At 37.4% G+C, this 20,028-nt stretch overlaps 1 long non-coding RNA gene and 1 pseudogene across 2 annotated transcripts in view; both read right to left on the reverse strand.

The window, feature by feature from the left end:
* Positions 1-206: 206 nt before the first annotated feature.
* The window catches only part of LOC149990385 (uncharacterized), a 74,096-nt gene continuing 54,274 nt past the window's right edge, over positions 207-20,028 (reverse strand). For both annotated transcript variants that reach the window (XR_016508599.1, XR_016508600.1), the window contains exons 3-5: positions 11,347-11,416; positions 3,430-3,505; positions 207-530 (exon numbers count right to left, since the gene is read on the reverse strand). This is a non-coding gene — a long non-coding RNA (uncharacterized LOC149990385). The remainder of the gene's footprint in view (positions 531-3,429; positions 3,506-11,346; positions 11,417-20,028) is intronic.
* LOC149990386 (large ribosomal subunit protein uL4 pseudogene) lies at positions 9,882-11,140 on the reverse strand (annotated as a pseudogene).

The raw sequence follows: 20,028 nt of genomic DNA on the forward strand, positions 1-20,028 counted from the left end.
CAAACAGGATAATGAAAAAAGGTTAATAAGAAGACAATTTATTAAGGTATAACAAAGGTTATTAGACATAATCACTCTCAATGAAGCTCACTGGGACTAGTAACACTCAAGAACCTTCATGAACCCTAGCTTTGAAGATACAAGATGAAAGAATGATTCCCAGAACCTGGAAAGACTAGCTAAGTGAGGATTTTAGCTAAGTGGCTTTTGGTAGAACACAGTCAATTTGTCTTAGAACTTCCTGCTGTTGTCCCCCATGGGCCAAACTTGAGTACATGCCAGATGGAAAGGAATGCATTGATATGGTCCACTAAAGTTAAACTCCTGGATATATGCAGAATGGACAAGTGTGAAGAGTGAGTGGCTCTGAAGGACAAGGCACGGAATGTCCAGTACAGCCTATTCTCTTGCTCTTCAACATCCAATCATTGTTTGTCCAGATAAAATATTCATGTCCCCAGCAGAGAACACACACATTCCCATCAGCTACCATCTAATTGCAAGTTGGTGTCAATTCAATGATATTTCCACTGGAAAATAAAATGTCAGTTGCCACCATTACTCTTTATTTAAAAGGGGGTGGAAAGAAGGGAACAAGAAACAAAAGCATAGCTTTTTCAGCCCCTAATTTTCTAGCTTCTTTGAGATCTGAGTTTGATAATCATAGTTTTTTCTTCTTTTACAACCAATTCCTTATGCTCCTTTGTCATCTTAAGCATCTTTACTGGGTGTGTTTTGTTTTGCCTAGTGGAGTATCCCAAATTTTATCACTGCAGGATCTGAGTCTTTGACAGTCTTATAGTTGTTTTGTTTTTTCATTGATTATGGATATTTGGCAAGATACTAAAAGAGTCACCTCAGTGAATCCACTAAGTCCCAGTAATGATCTTTCTTGGCTTTATTGTGCAGCAGCAACCTAATTTTCCCTTGATAATCAGAATCAATTACCAAGCAAGTACCATGATTCTGTCTGTGCTAATTAGTTCATGAAGAGCCACAAATGACTAAGGATTAGGCTCAACTTCCAATTTATTAAAAACAACTCTGTTCCCTGGTGGAAGCATTCTACTCTTGAGTATTAGGACTTCCAAGTCCATCAAATCCAATATTGATGTAATGGGAAGCAAGCATTCCTTCAGTGCTTTGTTAGATATAATAGTGAGAGATATAACTCCTACCTCCATCTATTCATTCCTGGCTTTTATTTCCTTGACATTGAGGTCAGATCCACAAAAACATCACCAAGACTGATGTCAAGGAGCTTACTGTCTATGTTTTCTTCTATGAATTTTATGATTTCATATCTTACAAGTCTTTATTTTGAGTTAAATTTTGTGTATGATGTAAGACTGTGGTCTATTTTGATACATTTGCATGTGACTGCCCAGTTTTTCCATTTACTAAAGAAATTATCCTTTGGTCATTGTATATCTTTGACTCCTTTGTTGCAAATTAAATGTCCATATAGGTGTGGGTTCATTTCTGGGCTCTCAAATCAGCTCCGTTTTTCTGTGTCCTTGTCTCTGTGAAAATACCATACTGCTTTGATTACTATAGTCTCATAGTATAATTTGAAATCAGGGAGCATGATACCTGAAACTCTGTTCTTCTTTCTTAAGATCGTTTTGGTTATTCAGGATCTTTTGCTGTTCAGTACAAATTTTAGATTTATTTATTCTAGTTATGTGAAATGTGCCATTGGAAATTTGATAGGCCTAGCTTTGGGTACTATTGACATTTTAACAACATTAATTCTTCCAATTAATGAACACAGAATATTTTCTCCATTTATTTTTATCTTCTTCTGATACTTTCATTAGTATCTTACAATTTTCAGTGTATCAATTTTTTTACCTCCTTAGTTAAATTTGTTGTTAGGTATTTTGCTCTTTTTGATGATATTGTAAATGGGATTGCTATCTTAATTATGGAGTTTTTATGTTTTCATTTGCCTGTAGGTGTATTTTTTAAATTTTTTCTTTGATTTCTTCAATGAAATATTAGTTGTTCAGTAATATGTTGTTAATTCTCCATGTTTTTTTGTGGATTTTTCCAGTTTTCTTCTTGCAATTGATTTGTTTCATAACATTGTAGTCAGAAAAGGTGCTTGATATCAGTTCAATCTTCTTAAATTTACCAAGACTTGTTTTGTGTCCTAACATGTGCTCTGTCTTGGAGAATATTTCACGATTTGTTGAGAAGAATGTGTATTCCTTTGCTTTTGGATGGGATGTTGTGTGTATATATATACTAAACCAGCTGAAAAATGTGTCCTTTAAGGCACATGTTTTCTTATTAATCTTCTATTTGAGTTATCTATTCATTGCTGTCAGTGGGGTGGTAAAATCCCCTCCTATTAGTGTATTACTTTTTTTTTTATTACTGTGTATTATTTTCTTAAAAATAAATAAATAGATACTTTACAATTCTGGTTCAACTTTTAAACCTGAATTTGACATATGTGCACAGCACAATTTTTACCTGAGCAACTCTACCCATGCCCTCCCCCTTCTAGTCCCTCTCTTCAACTGTCAATATGTAGAAAATTACAAGTTGAATTTTTGTGAAGCACTGAATTTGCCTAACTTGCTTATTGTTGTTCATTGTTGGGAGGAGGGAGGTTTATGCCATTTTGTGTGCATTTAATGGAAGTTATCGGGTTAGGTTCATATCACTATTCACGATTCTGGCATTGCAATGCATGTGTTGTCAGGGCTTAGCATTAAATGATTTTCTTTATTCAGGTTTGGGGAAAAAAGAATTTTTCAGTCAACAAATGTTTCTTTGTATAACAATGTACACACTAGGATAAAGAAGATTCTATCTCTGCACTTTAGCATACTATTTTATAGGTTACATTAACAAGGTAATTTCACTACATTTAATCTTCTCAACAAAATTGTGGCATGGTATGATTATTGTTGAGAAAACAGATGTGCAGAGGTCATTGTCCAACAATTGAAAACATGGTGGAGTCACCCATGTTGACCACTTCTGAGTGCTATAAACCTTCTATTAAACCACATCACAAGTTTGACTGTATTCTGTGCCTTATTATATTAATTTTAATTACCTTATTTAGGCCAGTGAATATTTGTTTTATATATTTAGGTGCTCTTAGTTGGGGTGCATATATATATATATATATATATATATATATATATATATATATATATAAAATGAATTTTATATCTTCTTTTTGGATTGGCCCTTTTATCATTATGTACTGCTTTTCTTTGTCTTTTACTAGTCTTTTTCAAAGTCTATTTTTTTTGGACTTCTGGCCAAGATGGAGGTGTAGACAAACATGCTGCATCTCCCTCCACAACTAAGAAGGAATACAACTACCTCAAAACTAGAAACAACCACAAGTTCCAGAAAATCAAAGTGCATGGAAGTCCAGCAAACAAGGATATAAAGAACAAATACCCAGACAGGTAGGAGGGGCAGAACCCAGGCAGAGAGGACACGGTGTGGTGGTGGCAGCAGTGGCAACAGAAGCAGGCTGGCGGAAAGTGCAGTTACACATTTTAAAAACTCAGGAGGGACACCTGGGGAGCATTCCCAGCTCCTCACCAAAGTAGCTCACTATCCCAGCTCTGGGGAAAATCAAGCCTCATTGCTTCTGACTGTGCAAACCAGTGGGGGTTGAGACGGAGGCAGAAACTGCCAGTGTCTCAGCAGCTGAGTCCACTTGTTTAAAGGGCCCCCACAGACCTAGAACATCCACAGACCCACCCACTGTGGGAAAGATGGCAAGGGAAGCAGCTAGAGGGGCGCCAGTCCGGTGTGGAAGCAGGAGAGGTGCCTGGAAAAGGGGTGAATGCTGGGCAGGTGGAATTGTTCCCTCTCAGACCCCTCCCCACATACAGCGCCACAACATAGTGAAACAGGTCGCCCGTTACTGACGAATCCCTAAGGCTCCACCCCTTGCAACGTAGTAGGAGCGACAGCTCTGCCTGGGACACGGAAGCAAACAAACACAGGAGATTTCCGACCAAGATGGAGACCTAGACTGACACGCCCCATCTCCCTCCACAACTAAGAAGGAATACAACTACTGCAAAACCAAAAATAACCAGAAGTTCTAGAAAATAAAGGGAAGTCCAATGTATGAAGTTATAAACAAGTGGTGCTCATCTGGACAGGTAGGAGGGGCGAAGCTGGGGAGGAGAGGTCAAGCTGTGCTGTCCACGGCAGCAGCAGTGATGGCGGCAGAACAGCGTTAAGCACAGACACCCGTATTTAAGGGGAGGCAAGAAGCACCTAGGGAGCACCCCGGCTACAGACCAGACCCATCAGCTTATGATTCCAAAGCTGGGGAAGGCAGACCCCCATTGCCTTGGACTGTGAGTCCCCATGGGGGTGAGGATGGAGGAGGATTCTGCCGGTCTCTCAGCAGAGATTGAACAGCAGAAATTCATCTTGGACCCCCACCCCTGCAGAAAACGCCCCATTGTGACAAATGCACAGGGCTCCCTCCCCTCTATAGTGTAGGAGGTATCACAGCCCTGCCCAGGAAGCAAAGGTAAACACAAAACTGTCAGGATGGCACAGATCATGATAGAGATCCCAGTGATGCAGTTGACCAGACAGCAAATTTCTAATCTAACGAAGCAGCAGGCAGGAAATCTTTCTGAGGCACAGTTCAGAGCTTTGCTTATAGAAGTGCTTACAGACCTGACAGCAGATCTTAAACAAGACAGGGAAGGAATGAAGGTTAGTCCTGCTGAAATGAACAAAAACACATACGAAACAAGTGGTGAGGGAAATAAGACCAGGGATCAAATCAACAAATTGGAACGTAGGGAAGGAACAAACAGTCAACCAGTACAGAAAGAAGAAACGAGAAGTGAGGAAAATGAGGAGAGGCTCAGAAACCTATGGGACAGCTATAAGCGGGCCAACATCCGAATCATAGGGTTGCCAGAAGGTGAAGAAGAAGATCTAGACATGAAAAAACTATGTAAAAAAATAATGAAGCAGAACTTCCCAAACTTGGGGAAGGAAATAGACTTATGGGTCCAGGAAGCACAGAGAGTTCCAAAAAAAAACTGGACCCAGGGAGAACCACACCAAGACACATTATACTCAAAATGTCAAAAATGAAGGATAAGGAGAGAATCTTAAAAGCAGCAAGACAGAAGAAGAGAATTACATACAAAGGGGTCCCAATAAGACTGTCAGCTGAGTTCTCTAAAGACACTCTGCAGGCAAGAAGGGACTGGCAAGAAATATTCAAAGTAGTGAAAAGCAAAAACCTACAATCACAATGGCTCTATCCAGCAAAGCTGTCGTTCAGAATAGGAGGGCAGAGAAAGTGCTTCCTGGACAAAGTAAAACTGAAGGAGTTCATCAGATCCAAACCACTGTTATACGAAATGTTAAAGGGACTTGTTTAGGAGAAGGAGGATCAAAACTATGAACATTAAAATGAAAACTGTATCACAGCAACCAACAACAGAAGCTAGGGAACCAAAAGAAAGGCAGACTAAGTAGGCAACGAGAGGGAGAAAAGAAATATAGGTATGGGGAACATTATGGGGGGAGGTCAGAAGGGAGGGGGAAAGGGGGAAAGGGAGGGAGATGGTACAGGAATTAAGAAGCATAGTAGGAGGGAGTGGAGTAGACAGGAAGATGTTGAGAAGAACTATACGCACAACCAATGGGCATGAACTAAGTGGGGGACAACTGGAGGAAGGGATGTCACTGGGTGGAGGGGAACAAAGGGAAAAGAAATTGGGACAACTGTAACAGCATAATCAATAAAGCATATTTTTTAAAAAAAAGAAACAAACAAACAAAGTCTATTTTTTATGAGTATAGCCACACCAGCATTCTTTTTGTTCCTATTTGCATGGAATATATTTTTCCATATTTTTATATTTAATCTGTTTGTGTCCTTACTTTTGAAGTAAGTCTCTTGTAGGCAGCATATAGATAGCTCATTTTTTAAATCCATCCAACTGTTCTGTGTTTTAATTGATTAGTTTATTCCATTTATATTTAAAGTAATCATTGACATGTATTTACTTATTATCAAATTTGTTCATTGCTTTCTGGCTTTTTCGATAACTTTTCTCTGTTCCTATCTTCTTCTTTTATATATTCCCTGGTGATTTGATGGATTTCTTTAGTGTTATGTGAATATTTCTTTCTAATTTTTTGCATGTTAACTACAAGTTTTTTTCTTTATAGTTACTGTGAGGGTCACATATAACATCTTATGTATACAACAGTCTCTTTTAAGTTGACAGTAACTTAGATTTGAATACATTCCAAAGCTTTACATTTTTACTTCCCCCACCTTATATTTTTAATTACATATTTTACATTTTTTAAATTTTATGTTACCCTTAACTAATTATTGTAGTTTTAATTCATCTTATTTTTGTCATTTAACAATTATGCTTGCTTTATAAGTGATTTATTCACTACTTTTACTATGTATTTGCCTTTTCCAGTGAAAAATTTATTTTTGTATATGTTCTTATTGTTATTTAGTGCCTTTTTCAGCTTATAAAAAGGCCTTTCAACATTTCTTATACTTCTTTAGCTTTTGCTTATCTGGAAAATCCTTTATCTTTCCTTCAATTCTTAATGATAATTTTGCCAAGTGGACAATTCTTAGTTTATTTCAACATTTTGAATATGTCGTGCCATTCACTTCTGGCCTGCAATTTTTCTGCTGAAAATCTGCTGATTCCCATAGGGTTTCCCATGTATGTAATACATTTTTTCCCCTCTTGTTGCTTTTAAGATTCTCTGTCCTCCACTTTTACCATTTTAATTATACTGTGTCTTGATGTAGTTCTCTTTGGTTCATGTTATCTAAATGGAACTCTCTAGACTTCATGTAACTGCATGTCTGTTTCATTACACAGTTTAGGAAAGTTTTTAGCATTTATGTCTTCAAATATTTTTTTTCCGGCCCATTCTCTCTTCTCCTTCTGGAACTCCTATAATGTAAATGTTATTCTGCTTGATGCTGTCTCAGAAGTTGGGAGCTACATTTTTATTACTTTTTTGGTTTAATTTTGCTGCTTTGTATGGGTGTGTTCCGTCGCTCACTCCAATTCAGGTGAGGAATGAATGAACACAGTGAGAACTTCAATAAAGAGATAGAATATAAAAAGCACCAAACATAAGTTAAAACTGAACTGAATATCTACTTGGGGCATTCAACCACACATACACACACAAAAAAACCCAGACAATCTAATTAAATAATGCTCAGAGGACTTGAACAGGCACTTCTCCAAAGAGGACATACAGAGGGCCCATAGACATATGAAAAGATGCTCAATGTCACTAATCATCAGAGAAATACAAATTAAAACCACAATGAGATATCACCTCACACCTATCAGATGACTATCATAAATAAATGAACACACAACAAGTGCTGGCAAGGATGTGGAAAAAGGGGAACCCTCATGTACTGTTGGTGGGAATGCGGACTGGGGCAGCCACTGTGGAAAACAATATGGAGTTTCCTCAAAAAACTAAAAATGGAACTGCCTTTTGACTTAGTGATTGCACTTCTGGGAATATATCCTAAGAATGCCGAAACACCAATTTGAAAGAATATATACACTCCTGTGTCCATTGCTGTGTTATTTGTAATGGCCAAGATCTGGAAACACCCTAAGTTCCCATCAGTAGGTGAGTGGATAAAAAAGCTGTGGTACATTTACACAATGGAATAACACATGACCATTTTAAAAAAAAAGAAACTCTTACTTTTTACAACAGCATGGATGGACCTGGAGATTATTGTGCCAAGTGAAATAAACCAGTCAGGAAAAACATGCATATGATCTTACTTATATGTATAATCTAATAAACAAAATATAATAATAAACAAAACAGAACCAGAGGCATAAATACATAAAACAGAAAGACAGATCTCAGAAGGTGGGGGTGACTGGATAAAAGAAGGTGAAGGGATTATGGTGACGGGCAAAGGGAAGGGGGTGAGGGCTGGGTGGAGGTGAGCAAAGGGGAGGAAAATGGGGGCCATCTATAATAGTGTCAATAATAAAAATAAACAAGGAGCAGGGCATCAGTATAGATGCCTGGAATGCAAGCATATCACAGAGCAGAAAGAAAATAAGGTGCATGGCACTGAGGCAGTAGGGCCACAGGGGTAGGTGAAACAAAAGAACCATTCAAGGGAGGGAAAGGGATCAAAATAGATCACCTGGGCCTCATGCTCTAACATAAAAATGCCAATCATACAAACACATGCTTTTTATAAGCATCAATGATCAATTTAAAATAATTTTTCCCATATGTATCTCTTCTCAAGTGGCAAAATATTCCACCTGCTGTCATAGTCTTTAATTTGTATAAAAGTTCAGTGTGTCTGAACACTTTTTGTACTATTTTTAACAGCAAGGGTCAAGACCATAGCCAGGATACTAAAGATAAATTTTCCACAAAAATGGCAGATGCATAGCAGGGACCTATCCAGTGTCATCCTGTATCCAAATTCATTGTAAATTAATAATTTAGCATTAATTTTCAATTTTATACTTTACAGCCTCTATTTGAAGCTATCCTGACAATTCCATTTAATCTTTCTAAGCAAATTGGTGAAAGATTCTGTTGGCTCCAGTGCAAAATTCAACCAGGAGGTGGCTCTTTCGGCAAATACAAATGGCTTTCAAGAAATGAAATGGTCCTTTTCTATAGTCTTTAATGCTTGCTTTTGTTGGAAGTTCTTATAATAAAGTAAATGTACAGCCAAAAGTACTCATTGTTTTATTGTGAAGTTTGAAGCCAGCCAGCAAAAGATTGCTGGGACATGGAAATGGAATCCATCTAATAGAGGTGATCAGGAAGCTAGTTACTTTGGCTAGTTGAGTGTTCTAGTTCACTGAGAAGTTTTGATCCTCAATCTGATCTAGATTCATCACTAGAATATCCAACAGCAAGAGAACTTGAGACTTTAGAGATAAAACTGTGAGCCCAGTCCTGTGAGAAACTTTCAATCAGGCCACTATGCTTCTGTATTTATAAAGCTCAAACTCCAAATAGAAGAACAAATAAACATTTAATCATGGTAGCCATTATAAAGTAGAGAATATCAAGTGATTATTATAGTGAGATTTATAAAAAGATTTTTCAGGACTATATTGTAAAATCAGTCTCATTGTATCACAGCATAAATGAAGTTCTTAATAGTGTGATTCTAGGTACAGACATTGAGAGGAGAGGAAAGGTCATTTTAAGTGAAATATTCAAGAAAGATTTGCTTAACAGACAAGAGTTGTGAAGGTCCTGAAAACAATGAGGATGACAGTTGCTTGGATGAATGTCAAGTGGAGAGGAGGACATTTTGTTAGAAAGCCCCTTTAAACAACATTTATGAGGGATAGGAAAGGAAACTAGCAGGAGTGGATAATAAAGAGGAGTAAGACAGGATATTAGAAGTTTCCAAAGAGAACATATATTTCTGAATGAAGAATCATAAAGTAATTTTAAAGTACAGAGCATATGTGGTTCAGAGCACCCAGTCTCTATTCTCCGCTATAAGGCAGACAGTTAATGGCATGAAGTTTGTATTTTAATAAGTAATTACTTTTTTATAACTCTTTTAGATGTTTTAGTAGAAAATTCTCGTTTCTTTTTTCATAATATTTTTATACAAGCTTGTTGCTTCAGTGAGACTTCTATACTGCAAATTTCAAAGTTAACCGTCTCCTCTGGAGCTATTCTCAAATTTCAAAATGAAATCCTAGAAGAATATGCAAAGCAATCACCATGGAGCTGTAGCCAGATTTCTTTTTTTTTTTTTCCACTGCCTTTGACATGTTTTTTATTCAAAACTAGCTGTCCACAGTGATTTGACCTTTATGGAATAAACAAATTTGAGTTTATGCCGCAGGCTTCTTTTCTTCCATGGTGGGTTTCTTTCCTGCGGGCTTCTTCTGAGCTGCTGGTTTCTTGGTAGCTTCAGCCTGTTTTCCCACCAAAGGCTTCTGCTACTTAAAGCCAACAACCTTCTTTCCTTTCTTTCCTACCACAGGCTTCTTGCCTGGAACCCCCTTCTCATCTGATTTGGCTTCTAGTGCTGTGCTCTATCCACCAGGAGCTTGTGGTTCTTGGCCTCGCAAAGAATGCTGTTCCTGCTCATGGTCTTTGCATACTGGTTTAGTTCCAACACGATTCTCAGGTTTTTTAGAGGATTGTTTTTCAGGACTCAGCGATAAATCTTCTTGCATAGTTCCCAACAGGCTCTTTGGATCTCTAGGCTTTTCAAGATTCTGCTAAGGTCTCTATTGAGCATTTTGTGCATGGGAAGGTTGTAGTGACTCTTGAGGGCGGCTGCTTTATGCCAAGTGCCGTACAGATTATCTAAATGGCAGAAAGTATCTTCACTGCAAATGCAGAAACAGCCCACATGCCCACCAGGAGTAAGTTTCAAAATGTTCAGTTTGCTTACATTAAGCGGAGTAATAGCAGGAATGTTTCTGAAGTGTTTGATGATACCATTGTCCTAATTACAGATGATGCAGGGCCCCCTGCACTGGATCTGATGACGGTTTCTCATCTTGTCCTTGCCAGCTCTCATTCACTGAGCAGCATAGACCTTTTTGATATCATTCCAGGCCTTACACTTAAGAAGCAAAACAGTCTTCTTGGTTTTCTTGTAGCTTTCAACTTTATCTTCAACCACCAAGGGAAATTCAGAAACCTCCTTAATACGATGACCTTTAGGCAGGACTAGTGCTGGTAAGGTCAAGGCAGCCAGGGCAGAGCAGATGGTAAATCACTTCTGTGTTTCGTTCACTCTGCAGAGCCAATGGTACCAGGTTTTGGTTGGTGCAAACATGTGGCTCCCATGATACATATTTCCAAAAGCACCCTGGCCAGAATGATGAGTTCCACCACCTTGAACTCTGGGAATTCAAGCCACAGCTCTGCCAGCACCCCAGGACTCAGCACTGGTTTGATGTCCTGCCAATTCACTGACAGCACAGGGCTGTCTATTGTTTTTGCACAAGTTGGTGTAAACAAAGTTCACAATATATGGTTGAATGGGAGCCTTGAACACAGAAGGCAAAGTAACATTTTTGCCAGACGATTCCCCCTTTCCAGAATATACTGATATTAGTGGACCAGCATATGCCATGGCGTGGAGAGGAGAGGCCATACTCTTCTCAGTCCAGTGGCATCCACAGGAAAAAAAAAGTTGTAGCCAGAGTTCTATCATAGGGCCTGCATGTTCCACCAGTTAGATATGAATTTTTGCATGATATTTGAACGGTAAAGTAACAGGTGAGATAAGGAGAAAGTCGAAAGCCCAAGGGCACTTCAGAAACAAAACCCATGACTTACCTTGTTGGGGGAGGGGTCAGAAGAGGGCGCCACAGGCTTTAGGAGCACTTCTGTTAAGCTGGTGTTAGCCCTTTAAAGAGGAAGTTAGTTAGAATCATGAAACTACGTTATTATTGTTTCCAAATAACTATCCGTGTTTCTGTGTAAGCAGTTAAAGGGAACATTTCCTCAGAAGATAGAAATAATCATGCTTGAAACTTATCTCTTTAATTTAAAAAAACTTTCTATCCTGAACTCAAATTCTTAATGCAGTTAATGTTTCAAGATACCAGGTTCTTTTCTTTTCTGTATGCCTACCTAATAAAGGAATAACAAAAGATAGGGTCTCAAACTTAATCATTTTTTGCTATTTATATCCAGAATCATGGAGATTAATTAGGTCTTAAAGATCTCTAACTCTCTTACTTGACAGGAAAAAAAAAAAAAAAAAAAAACTTGAGGTCCTGAGGAGGCACACCATTGGAACTGACAGAGTTGGGATATGATTCCATGATTCCAAGTGTTCCATGGGGCCCTCTCTAACGTAGCAAGCTAACAAGTCCAGTAAAAAAGTTATGTATAGGTGGGATTCTAAAACAAAAACTGTCCTCATCCGTTAGGAATGCTTACTAAAGCATTTATGGATAAAATGACATTACATGTGGGATATGCTTTAAAATGTGTTAGTAAATATTGTGAAGGAAGGAAGATAAATACAATAAAATTTATAAAACGTTCTTAATTGTTAAAGCCGTGTATTGGGTGCATTAGGGTGCATCACACTAGTCTTTCTGTGTTTATGTTTGAATATTTCTATGAGTATTTTTAGAAGTAACATTTTGGTTGGTGTGGCTCAGGGGACTGAGCACCTGCCTGTGAATCAGAAGGTTGCCAGTTTGATTCCCGGTTAGGGCACATGCCTGGGTTGCAGGCCAGGTACCCAGTTGGGGGCGGGTTGTGAGAGGCTACCAACCTCACACTGCTGTTTCTCTCCCTCTCCTTCTCTCTCCCTTCTTCTCTCTCTAAAAATAAATAAGTGAAATCTTTAAAAAATAAGAAAACAAAAGTAACATGTTGGGGGAAGCCTATATAACATAAAATTAAATCACTGTGTATAATCTATAGATATAAATGATCCATTATCATGATCAAGAATTTCTTGTAAATGATATTTTACCACCAATAAGATAGTGTGCCTTTTTATGATACTGTTATCATGTGCTAAAATAGGGGCTTTTGCTTTTAAGATAAATATGTTAAACTCACAATTGCAGAGACTATAATTTTATTATCTGTACCAAATTTCACCTGGTGGTTCCATTGGTTATATTCATCAAAACCAACAAATCCATGGTACAGTATGTATGTTTGTAAATTTGGGGACAGGAGGAGCAGGATTCTTCTCAATACAATTTGATTCTGCAATGACTGATTCAAAAGAACATTCCAAAACAACTTGATAATCTGTGCATTAAAACTTCAATTTTCAAGGGGAAAAAATCACTTAAAAAAACAATTTCTCTATCATCACCCACTCTATAGATACACAGATACAGAGTGTTGTTGAATCATTAGCAGGGGAGAAGAACCAGGGGAGTGTCCATGAAATGGATCAAGGGGAGGGGATTTGAGACTCTGGCTACCTATAAATATACTGGATTTTCTTGGAAGAGATGATACCTTTTAATACCTGCAAATAAGGATCATCCGTAGCTTCCATTTGCATAGCACAAATGGCAACTAATCAAAAAGCTAATGTAATATACAGAAGCCCCTCGAGAAAAACCATAGATAAATAAATACAAACTAATAAATAAGCAAACCTCCTTTGTTATTTGGTAAATTAAAGAAGCTAGCAAACAGAGAATAAATAAATAAAAGGCGGAAATTTAGAGGTGAGAGAGGATCATACTTTCCAAATCACTTTTGGAACTATTTTTCTGTGATGTTTCTGCTCCATAAGACAACTGGATAGGAGAGTAACCAAGAATGGCTTCCACTTCATGAAATGCAATGTACTTTTCACTTTCACTTTCCTAAGATAAATAGATAATTTGGCCTAAATATACTAACATTCAAACATACTGACACTGTTTTTTCTCCAAATTTACCTGAGATTCTACTACTTAACTCTGAGATTTTATTTCAACTTTCATATACTGTAAATTTTTATTTCTGTCTCATGAGGCATAAGGGGCAATTTGCCAAGAAAGGCGCTAGCTTAGTATGGAGCATTTGCAAACAATAGTTCTTCTTATAAAGGCTTGCTCTCTCCCCTTGAAGGAAGTTTCTGGGCAAATAATTGACATTTTGAAAACATTTTAAGAAAAATGTCTAGATATGGGAAAGTAAAGGTCATGGGGAGCACAGGGCTTTAGAAAACCTAGCTTATGCAGGCAGTGGAAAAACGTTGAAATGTACAAAGATAAATGAAGCCAGGTGCATGAAAGAAAGACAGATGTCAGATCTGGGTTAGAGTCGAGTTACCCATTTGGGAGCCTGGTTTAGATTTGAGTTGGTATGAGGGAAGAGGGCCAAAATATGAAGTTCTGGCTGGGCAAAAGCTAAATGAGTTTGATGAACTTAGGGACTGAGTTTTACTTTGAGTAAAAACTCACAGTAACTTTTTTAATGGAACACTACAATTTCAATTTTAAAAGAGAGGATTTATACTTAAAACTGACCTGTACTTGCAAGAATAAATGTTTTCTAAAGCAAGGGTGGAAGTGGGAAGTGAAAGAAAGAGAGGAAAAATCTGATGTCCAAACAGAATATGCTATTTAGAAATAGGATTATACTTGAATTCAGGATACCTGGATTTTAACCCGATTTATAATGTTAACTTGCTACTGCAGGCAAGTTTCATCTCTTTCTGGGTCTTAGTTTCTTCATCTGATTATTTAAGATGATTATAAGAAATGGCCTCCCAGGTCCTTTATAATGTTGCATTTCTAGTTAAAGTTATTTAGAATCAATCATTTACTTCATATGTGTTAGGTTTTTACTAGCGTTCATTTCTAGCTAATCATAACTAATAAAGCTAAATAAGTGAACACATTTGTATTAATTTTAATTGAAGACTCTTGCTACCATTGTAATCATGTTGATAAGGAAGGGGAATACTTGGTTTTAAAGCACTATAATGAGCACCAATTCTCACCGACTATTGTCTACAGATAAAAACAGAGAAAGTATAGGGAATTGGGCTGCCTATTTACTAAATCCACTAAAATACATTCTGGAAGTGGCTTATTTGAAGAACTCTCTGACACCAGCTCATATGTATGTGTATGTGTGTATACATATAGTCCGTCTGGAAAATGGCCATTGCTAATAAAATGAGAATGGTTTGCATGATAATAATGTGACCTCACAGCTAAGAAGAGTGGTCTGGAATTTGTGTGTATGGACAATGACAACTTCACTGCAGTAGTCAGTGGGGGCAGTAGACACTATTGAGTGAGCATGTGTCCTGTGTGGCCATTGCATTCAAAGTGACTGAGCGAGTAAAACAACGAATCTGCATCAAAGTTTGTGTTAAGCTTGAACATTCCTCTGTGGAAACTATTCAGATGACTCAGAAGGCCGCAGCTACGGGCACCTGGTGATTGGCAGCTTCATCATGACAACACACCCACTCACGCATCACGTCTAGTGCAGAGTTTTTTGGCGCAACATCAAGTCACCCAGGTGACTCAGCCCCCCTACAGCCCATATTTGGTGTCTTGTGACGTCTGGCTTTTCCCAAAACTAAAATCACCTTTGAGAGGGAAGAGATTTCAGACCATCAGTGAGATTCAGGAAAATACGACGTGGCAGCTGATGGTGATTAGGAGAACTGTGTGAGGTCCCAAGGTGCCTGCTTTGAAGGGGACTGAGGTGTCATTGTCTTATGTACAGTGTTTCTTGTATCTTGTATCTTCTTCAATAAATGCCTCTATTTTTTCATATTACATGGCTGGATACTTTATGGACAGACCATGTGTGTGTGTGTGTGTGTGTGTGTGTGTGTGCGCACGCGCGCGCATGTCTGTGTGTGTGTTCATTCCACATACATCCTTGGCCACTAGGATTTCCAGTTAAACCTGCTGTTCTTATCTTAGTTGGCTGTTGAGTGTTATGCAGCTGCTAGGAGACATAATCAGTGTTTAATTTTTCCTTCTTTCTGTAGAGATTGAGGCTTTGACCATCTGAATCCATCTATATCAAGATTTTTTTTTCATCCAACTCTAGGGATGTTCTTTGCCCTATTTCAATTCTTCTCTTTAACTCTCATAATTGGTAGTGCCAGTAAATTTAGGAAGAAAAAGTTATCTGACAACCTATTAAGACTCAAGTAATAGCTCTTCTTTCAAGGGACAATTTAACATAAAACTTGTGTCCATGAAGTATACAGAGAAAAGGAAACCTTTCTCAGATAGTGAAACATTCTTGTAACTAGATCAGTCTCATTTTTGCTAAGGCTTTGTTCTGTGACCTCAGACAGGAGCCAGCCTTTCTGGGAAAGAGAAATTATTTGCTACATATTCTATGGATACAAAGCAGGTATAGAACTGAACCCATTGGCTACAAGTATCATACAAGATAATTTTTGGAGATTTATGGACAATTATTTTATTCTAATAACTAATGAATTAATTACTATTTATAATGGATTATTCTTTATTTTTTGTAATTACCATATTTTTGTGTAGGACGTGACTTGCTTTCCAAACATATATCAATGTAACATTTCTTATTAAATAAGAAGTAGTTAACTTTAAATAAAAGTAAATTTAAATAAATTAAAGAAAGAATACAAACTATAATATATAATATTATATATGAATATATATTTTATATCATGTTGAAAAGCAGGTATAGAGGGAAAGTAATGCAGTAGGTAAAAGAATGATTGAAATTTGGGAAGCACAGGACCAGATAACCTCAAAATTGCTGTCAGCCTTTTAATTCTGTGATTTCATCAGTGGTCACTAAAAGAAGAATTAAATTATGAAATTATTTTCTCTCCACCTCCTTATCCTCCTCCTTCCAGTCAGTGTCACGTGTTTTAGTATTTGGCATCTGCTGAGTGCTCAGTTATTCCAAAAGCATAAGCACTGCCTAGGTCATCTTCAGCAAGAGCAACCTGCCTACTATGAAAGGCTGTCTTACCACATTGTTCTTCTCGGAAATCACTATAAGTCTATAAACACACACATTTTTCAAAAGCTATCAGAACAATGAGAGAGATAAGCCATAGATTTTTATTTCACCATAAACATTCATAAAAAATTTCATCTGTAGCTGATGGTAAGAATAAGCTTCAAACGACAGACTAGACTTTTGAGCTGCAAGGTTGTTTTACATGCTGGTTCTATACTGCTGTGGGACATGTGCATTATGAATGGCAAGGAGCGATTTGAGCATTCGCAACTCAGAATAAAACCAAAAGAATGGAAGATCTCTATGATAACCATGGAAAAGCAATTTCAAATTTCCTTCAAAGGAAGCAACATAGCAGGATTATATGCTGTAGCGATTAATAAAGTTGTCTTTTATGTAAATAGCACCTACACTTTCAATAAGGTCTTGAATTTCAGACAACCTAAGAAAGTAGGCAGAGCAGATGGCATGGCTCCACTTTAGAGGAGAGATCATTAGAACTAGCAGAGAAGGCATTTTGGATTCATATGCTCTACACTGTACATTAGTGGCAGAGTAGGCAGCATAATTATATAACCAAGGCATTTTGGCCTCTATATAGACTAGGTTGTCATTGGAGGTAGAAGTGATAAAGGGTTTTATATGATGAGGCAAAGATAGGGGTGACGGTTCTAAGCTCTCCCTTCAATGTTCAGAAAAATCTTGAAAAGCAGGCATCAACCCACATTCCTAACTTACCCCAAGACCTGAGCATCCCTGGAGAATATGCTCTAGTGCCCTGGTGCAAATGTATAGAAGGAAGCATTCTGAGGTATGTTTATATAAGCATAACTTTGATGTATCCAGTCTGAGAGCAATTGAATTAGCCATTACACAGATTTTTTCTTTTGTCTTCAGGTGACTGAACTTCTGATTTTCACTTTAAAATAGGATTTACTTGGCAATAAATTTCCTCTAAACACTGAAAAAGGCAACAAAGCTAAGAACGGGGTATCCGTAGCTACTCGTCTGTCTCTGATTATGACATATTTCTGAAGAACATTAGTAATAAAAGTGAAGAGAAGAGGAGTCCAGAACTAGAGGTTTAGGAATAATCAGTGGAGGTGGTAGTCAAAACCATAAAAGTAGATGTGCTTGCCTAGCATGACTGGGAAGCATGAGGCGAAAAGCAATGAGTCTTGGATGTAACTTGGTGAAGAACAATATTTAATGCCTGAGCAAGGGCAGAGTTGTAGCAAAAGGAGAACAAAAGTAAATACACATAGAGGTAGGAAGAAAATCAGGGTAGCTATTAGCTTAAGAAAACTAAAGGAAAAAATTTCAAAAAGTGGTGGTGAAGCATGGCAAACACTTTAAAGAGTCAATGACAATAAAGACTCAAGAGAATATCATTTCATGTATTGATTGGTGGTCACTAGTGGCATTCAAGAGAGTATTTTCATTAGAAAATGGGGAATTTGGGTTTTAAGAGCGATTCGGTGATAAGGATATGGATACAACAGGTAAAGCTCATTTTTAGTAAAAATTTGAGCGTGAAAAAGTATAAATACAGAATTTTTAATTTAGTGAAGAAGAATTCTGCTATCTCTACTAATATATAAATATTTTGTACCTTAAAGATCAAAACAGAATGGTTGTTAGATGAAGCAACAGGGTTCATATAGCTTATATTAGTCTATCTTTAAGTTAGAAAATTTAAGTCAGTAGACAAAAACACCCAAGTGTCTACTTTTGTATTTGCCTATAACATAGGGGAAAAGAGAAGTGAGCTCATTGGCCCCTTAGCATAGCATGCCGCTATACATCCCAGTATTTTCCCCCTCATTTTCCACTAAGACAAAGTAATGCCACCCATTCTGCTTCCTGACTCTGGAAAAATATTTTCATAGTTCAAATGGTACCATTTAAAAAAAAAAAAAAACTTTGTGAATGTTCTAGCTATTTATATCGCCTCTTAAAGACCCTCTATTTGCCTCTGTTTATAAGTTTCAGTGAAAACAGGTGGCTCAGGGAAAGAAATAGTAAGTGCTGATGAGACTAATGAATAGTCCAGAGACACAAATAGTCATTTCCAACTGGGACTCAATATTTTCAATTGCTTTATAAATCCATGCCTTTGCATGTTTATACATATACAGTGTGTGTCTTTATTTTTTACAATATTTTCATAGCAGCTTCTCTCTGTAGTACTCAGTGGTGGGGATCTCAAAATAGCAACCTGTTCATTATGAGGATCCAGGGAAAGTCTGACTAACACTGTTGGCGAGGTCTCAAATTCCCCGCCCATCTCACACCTTCCCTTTTCTCCTCCTTGCAGTTCCCTGTCTTCTTTTTCAGGCTTAATCCCCAAGTTGAATCATAGCCTTTCAATGGTTGCCAGTTCCCATTCCTTTCCTAAGTGTGGCTGAAATATGAATCTATAGAATCCCCCAACCTGGGGTGAAACGTGTCCATGGCCCGAGCAGTTGATCGGGTCATATTTCATCAGCAGCAGTGGGTAGTGTCAGAGAATGTGATGCATTCACAAAGAGGCTAACTTCATCTTAGCTTGAGTTTTATAAGTGGATCCTCCAGGAATTTCATGGCTTTTTTTCCTTTTCATTAGAAATGTATGTTTCACATCACTCGTAATCCTCAAATGCAATTTATTGGCACCTGTTTGTTGAAATTCACTTGCTATTCAAGGACCTCAATTATTTAATTTAAATTTCGAATTTCCAACCATCTGTAAGCTACTGGTCCTAAGTCCTGATATTTGCAATAATTCTGCTTTATGTCTAGGTATTTTTAAGTGGTAACTTTTGACTTAAAATAACTTCTGTGTTATTGCTTAGTTAACTCCAACCTTATTACATTACTTTGCCATTCAAGGATTTCAAGTCGTCACTATCTTTTACAGGAAACATGCTTAACACTTTATCTGGGAAATTTAAATTGTTCAGTAAGTGTCTTTGTATCCACTTCCATGCATTAAGTATCCCAAAGCCAAATCTCCTTGGTAACTGCAAGGCTTTTAAATCTGCTAAACCAGGATTATATCTCACCTACTAATCCTCAGCACCTATAAGCAGGCTCAGGACTACACTCAGAAAAAATTCCTTTGCCTCCCTGTACTAAAGTCATGGCTCAACTCTATTGACTTGGATGTGCCTATTATTTAGCTCTATGTTTAACCAACATTTGGGTCATACTACCTTTAAAATTCTTCCTCTTAGATCTCAATTAAAATCCTATGAATATATGAAAACAAACAATGCCTCCACAGTTTCTTAGTTATCTTTACTCCTTATAATGAAATAAAACAATATGAACAAAGAATTAATAATAATAATATATTTGGCCCTTAGCAAAGCCAACTTAATCTAACTGCTTTGTGCATAACATCTGTAATTAACGCAAGTGAGAGAACTACCAGAATTGCCTATTTTTAGAATATTTTTGTCTAACCCATTATTCTACTGCATTTATGTACATGGGTATTTAAAGAAAACATCTGTGTGCTTAGTTCACTCACTTCTAATGGTCCACAGTCTGCTTTGTGAAATCAGATCTCTCCAG

This window comes from Furipterus horrens, unplaced genomic scaffold, assembly GCF_987537825.1.
Source record: "Furipterus horrens unplaced genomic scaffold, mFurHor1.1.pri manual_scaffold_17, whole genome shotgun sequence".
NCBI classification, from domain to species: domain Eukaryota; kingdom Metazoa; phylum Chordata; class Mammalia; order Chiroptera; family Furipteridae; genus Furipterus; species Furipterus horrens.